Genomic DNA, 6000 nt, shown 5'->3' with positions numbered 1-6000 from the left:
TGGCCAAAAAAGCCTTGTAAAACCCATGCTTAACAAAGTGGTATTAATTAAACGTGGGGCTTTATTCCACAGGCTGCGCCCTGTGTTTTTAAATCAGTATCTTCAGCATGTATTGTCCTTTCTGATTGGCTGTTAAATAACAAATACCAGAAACGCCTTGTTGCCACTGCCCCCGCCATTTTCTCCACTATACTATCACCCCGTAACACATCCAAGTACAGACAATACCATATAGTCTAATAATAGCCAAGGCCTTCCCACTTTAGTAATTTATTGAAATATTGTTGAAAAAATATTTTTAATGTTCAAAATATCCCATATAAGCAAACAATTAAATAAAACAAACCGGTCAGTAAAAGTAAAGGTATATCACATGACTACAAATCAGCCTAAAAAATTTAAAATGTAAATTAGTGGGTTTTATAATGGGGTTAATAGAATGGCCATTCCAGGGGTCTGTAGTATATATATATAAAAAATGGCTCCTTCCTGTTTTTGGTGACCCAATTTGTAAATAATCAAATTCATATTTAAAAAAGGTGTGTTCTGCCACCAAAAATTTACCTGCACTAAAATAGTCCCAGTAATTAATAACCTACTCTGTACCATATTGCAATATACCCCTTCCTATGCTATTCATGTCAATGCTTCTTAAAGGTACATGAAAAATTTTAAACAAATGTGGTATCGTATTTATTAAAAAAAAGTTTTAAAATACTAATTAACAGTAATTAATGTTACATTAAAAATTGTAAAATTTGTTTGGCCCTATCTCATTTCACGTCAATTTTATATATCCAAACTGCTCCAAGGGGGCTGCTGTTCTGTTGGCACAACAAAGGCCATGGGTCTCCTCTAGAAAAAGGAAATCTGGTAAAACACCTGTAAAATGGTGCCAGGAGTGCAGCAGCAATTTAAAACATTTCAAGGCCAACAGCATAATAAAAAATTAAAACAGCTAAAAAAGGCCACTGGTCTTATTACTAAAGGACAGTTAACCCAGGTACAGGCTAAAGTTGGTAAATTACATGTTATCTCCACCCTTAGTTCAAGGACCCAAAAGCGGTTAACAAAAATGGTATTAAATATCACTAAGGCAAAGAAAAAAATGCAGTAAAATCTGGCATGTTCAAACATTCAGAATTTCCCAGATAACCAGCTAACAGCCATTCAAAGTAACCTTAAGCATCAGGCTTGGTCTACTGCCCTTACTAGTGCTTCCAAAGTGCCATCTGATCTGTGGCCGTAAAAATAAACTTAAACGTTTTCAGGGTAAAGTTGCAGGCACTCGCAGTGCTCCTTCCAAGCCTACGGGCCGGTGAAAGGGGTGTGGGCTCCCACATACCAAATCCTGCAGGTCCGTAAAAAAAATGCATAGAACATGAAACAATTCACGGGAACATTAAAAAAATTCATTCCCCTGGTATGCCTAGCCAATTTATAGTCAGTGCTCCTAAAATAACACCTAATGTTTAAGTAAAAATAAAAAATTAATAAACACTTTGGCCTTTAAAGCTCCCACAGCTTCAGTGCGTACAAAAGCGAAAGCCAAAAAAAGTCGTCACTGTTTATAACAATGGTTGTTAAAAAGGTAGAAAACAGAAAAGGATCCGAACAAAACACCTAATTTCCCAGTTAGTAACAGCCGTGTAAATGTTGAGGCCACCACTTTGTAAAATATACATTTTAATCTCATCACTGCTGCCAACAATTCCATTATTGGCCTGCAAATAAAGTCCTACAATTACATCTTAGCTTTCAAATACCTTTGAATTAAACTACCTTAATACCAAACCAATTCCAAAACCTACACTCACTCCTACCAAAGGTTCAAAAAATCTCTAAATTACAAGGTCAAATTTATGTACTTCAAGTTATATTGTATTTATGTACTTCATTGATGTACATATATATTTATGTACTTCAAAGTATATTATATTATACTTCAAATTATATATTCAATTAAAAACCATGCATTCCACAGTTTATAAAGTGTCTATCATAATGTCATGTGTTATGTAACTAAGGCTATAAATCAACCCCAGCAGACTGTTACAATAAAAACAGTAATGTTTATATTGTTTTTCTGTAGTTTAAAAAAATGTTGTTGTAAAAAATGTAATAACAAAAATGCCTTTCATGTTCAAACACTGTGCTTTGTTCTTATATCCAGTCACAGTTGATAAGGCTAACCATTTAATGTAAAATCAAAAATACAAAATCTAATAAAAATAAAAAATTTAAAATGGTAGTTGTGCTAAAAAATGCACAAAAGTGGGGGGGGGAGTGTAAAAACAAAATTAAAAAAGATTAAATGTCGGCCTCTCAGTTGATTGACAAACAAAGCAACAGTCAGGCTAACGCAGAACCATAATAACGCAAAATTTGTAAAGGCAGACCTGGTAAAGCATATAAAAAACTGCAAGCAAAGCTGTTTAACCTTGCCTTAAAATAAAAATAAAATGTAATTGTTAACAAAAAATTTGAAAAACAAATAAAATCTCAAAAAAGTATAAACAAAGACACCATCTTATATAATCAAAGGGTATAAATACTGCTTTATATTGTTTATACTTTAAAAAACTACTAAGGCAAAGGTATTCTCCGTCCATTGTATTTCTTCCCTTGCAATTGCTTAAAAATAAACGCTTTTTGGCTTGTTGCATTCAAACTAAAAATATATATATATATTTTGTTCCACAGTACTAAACCACAATTGCTCCAAACCAAACAAGCAAACAAAGCCGCTCACTCTGCTAGAACCGCCAAAGTCCAAAAATTCCTAACTACAAAGAACATTAAAAACTGGCCCTGGTAAACAAGGCGTAGCGTTATACACTGGCAAAAAAAAACCCTTGTAAAATCCATGCTTAAAAGTGTGGTATTAATTGGGTTTGGGGGTTTATTCCAAGGCTGCGCCCTGTGTTTTTCAATAAGTACCTTCAGCATGTATTGCCCTCCCTACTTCGCTTTCAAATAACAAATACCAAAGGTGCCTTGTTGCCGCTGCCCCCGCCATTCCCTCCATGATACTTCTACCCCCGTAACACATCCAAATACAAACAACACCACATATTCTAATAAAACCCAATGGCCAAGGCCTTCACATTTTAATAATGTCTTTAAATATTGTTTAAAAAATTAGGTTTAAGGTTCAAAATATCCTATCTAAGAAAACAATTAAATAAAAAACAAACTAGTCCATAAAAAGAAAAGTATACAATATCACTACAAATAAGCCTCAAGAATCTAACATTAAAATTAGTGGATTTTATAGCGGGGTTAATATAAAAGCCATCTTAGGGGTCTATAATATGTCATAAAAAGGTCCTTACTGGTTTTGGTTGCCCAATTAGTAAATAATCAAATTCATATTTAAAAAAGGGTGTGTTCTGCCACCAAAAATTTACCTGTACTAAAATAGTCCCAGTAATTAATAACCTAATCTGTACCATATTGCAATATACCCCTCCTATGCTATTCATGTCAATGCTTCTTAAAAGTATTTTAAACTATATAAACAACAAATGTGGTATGGTACTTTACTAAAAGAAATGTGTTAAAGGAATAGTAATTAATGCTATATTAAAAATGATAAAATTTACCCTCGCCCTATTTAGCTTTCAGGTCACGTATATCTATCTCAACTGCTCCAAAAAAGCTGCCATTCGGTTAGCAGAGCAAAGCGCCCGTGTCTCCTCTAAAAAAAGATTTGGTCAAACACCTGTCAAGTGGGGCCAATAGTGCAGCAGCAATTGAAAACATTTATAAAAGCCAACAACATAATAAAAAATCAGGGCAGCTAAAAAAGGCCACTAGTCTTATTACTAAAGCACAGTTAACCCAAGTGTAAGCTGAAATGGGTAAATTACATGTTATCTCCGCCCTTAGGTTAATAACCCAAAAGCTGTTAATAAAAATGGTATTAAATATCACTAAGGCAAAAAAAATTGCAGTAAAATCTGGCATGTTCAAAATTTCCTAAATAACCAGCTAACGGCCATTCACAGTGACCTTAAGCACCAGGCCTGGCCCACTGCCCTTACTAGTGCTTCCAAAGTGCCATCTGATCTGTGGCCGTAAAAACAAACTTAAACGTTTTCAGGGTAAAGTTGCAGGCACTCGCAGTGCTCCTTCCAAGCCTACGGGCCGGTGAAAGGGGTGTGGGCTCCCACATACCAAATCCTGCAGGTCCGTAAAAAAAATGCATAGAACATGAAACAATTCACGGTAATATTAAAAAAATTAATTCCCCTGGTATGTCTAGCCAATTTATAGTCAGTGCTCCTAAAATAACACCCAATGTTTACACAAAAATAAAAAGCCAATAAACATTTTTGGCCTTTAAAGCCCCCACAGCCTCCGTGCATACAAAAGCTAAAGCCAAAATAAAATGTGTCACTGTTTCTAACAGCATTTGTTAAAAAAGTAGAAAACAAACACTGACCCTAACAAAACACCTGCTCTTCCAAGCTAGTTACAGCTGTGTAAACATTAAGGTCACCATTTGCAAAACATACATTTTAATTTCACCATTGCTGCAAAAAGTCCTTATCTATTGGCCTGCAAATAAAATCCTATAATTAAATCTTAGGCTTCAAATACCCTTTAATTAAACCACCTTAATACCCGACCAATTCCAAAACCTACACTCACTCCTACCAAAGGTTCAAAAAATCTCTAAATTACAAGGCCAAATCTATGTGCTTCAAAATATATATCAAATTAAAAAACATGCCTTTCATACCATCTATAAAGCATTTATCTTATGGACTAATTATAATATATTGTGCTATGTAACTAAGGCTACAAAATAACTCCAGCATATTATTACACTAAACACATTAATGTTTGTATTGTTTTTGTTTAATTAAAAAATATGGTATTGTTGTTATAAAAAACAGAATAACAAAAATACTTTTCATGTTCATACTAATTATGCATTATCGCTACATCCAACCAAAAGTTATGGGGCTGATCCTTTTAATCTAATATCAAAAATACAAGCTCTAATAAAAATAAAAGTTTAAAAATGATGGTTGTGCTAAAAGCACTGAAGAGGGGAGTGTGAAAGTAAAAAAGGGCATTTAAGTGCAGCCATCTTAGTTCTGTTAAAAAAAAAAAAAAGCAAAACTCTAACCCCTAAGAACTCAAAACTTCTAAAGTCAAAACAGGCGTAAGCGTACAAAAATTGCAAAGCAAAAACCTTACCTTAAAATAACAATAAAATGTAATTGTAGCAAAAACATGTTACAAACAAATAAAATATAAAACATGTAAAGACAAAGCAGAGCTTTATGTAATAAAAAGGTATAAATACTTGCTTTACATTGTTTATACTTTAAAGATTTGCATAAAAACAGACACCCTGTCCAAACGGCTGTCTTCCTTCTTGCAATTGCCTAAAAATAAAACTGTATCTAACTTGTTGCATGCAAACTAAAAGTAAGAACTTGTCTTCTTCCACAGTATCCATTTGTTCTTGTTTCCACATTGGTACTGAGCTTAAAGAATTCCTCTCCCTCCATGGTATTTATCCCTCTGATGTATTTCTAGAGAGCAATCACATGTTCCCTCAGCCTTCTTTTAGTTAGGCTAAAGAAGCTAAGCTCCTTGAGTCTCCTTTCATAAGACAGGTTTTCCATTTCTCGGATCATCCTAGTAGCTCTTCTCTGTACCTGTTCCTGTATCCTTCTTAAACGTGGGAGACCAGAACTGCACACAGTCTTCCAGATGAGGTCTCACCAGTGCCTTGCAGAACGGTACTAACACCTCCTTATCTCTACTGGAAATACCTCACCTGATGCATGCCAAAACCGCATTAGCTTTCTTCACGGCCATATCACATTGGTGGCCATAGTCATCCTGCGGTAAACCAATCCTCCAAGGTCCTTCTCCTCCTCTGTTACTTCCAATTGATGCATCTCCAGCTTATAACTAGAATTCTTGTTATTAATCCCTAAATGCATGACCTTACACTTCTCACTATTAATTTTCATC

Source organism: Lepidochelys kempii, chromosome 6, assembly GCF_965140265.1.
Source record: "Lepidochelys kempii isolate rLepKem1 chromosome 6, rLepKem1.hap2, whole genome shotgun sequence".
Taxonomy (NCBI): domain Eukaryota; kingdom Metazoa; phylum Chordata; order Testudines; family Cheloniidae; genus Lepidochelys; species Lepidochelys kempii.
The sequence above is the reverse complement of the archived record's forward strand: the minus strand, read 5'-3'. Positions refer to the sequence as shown.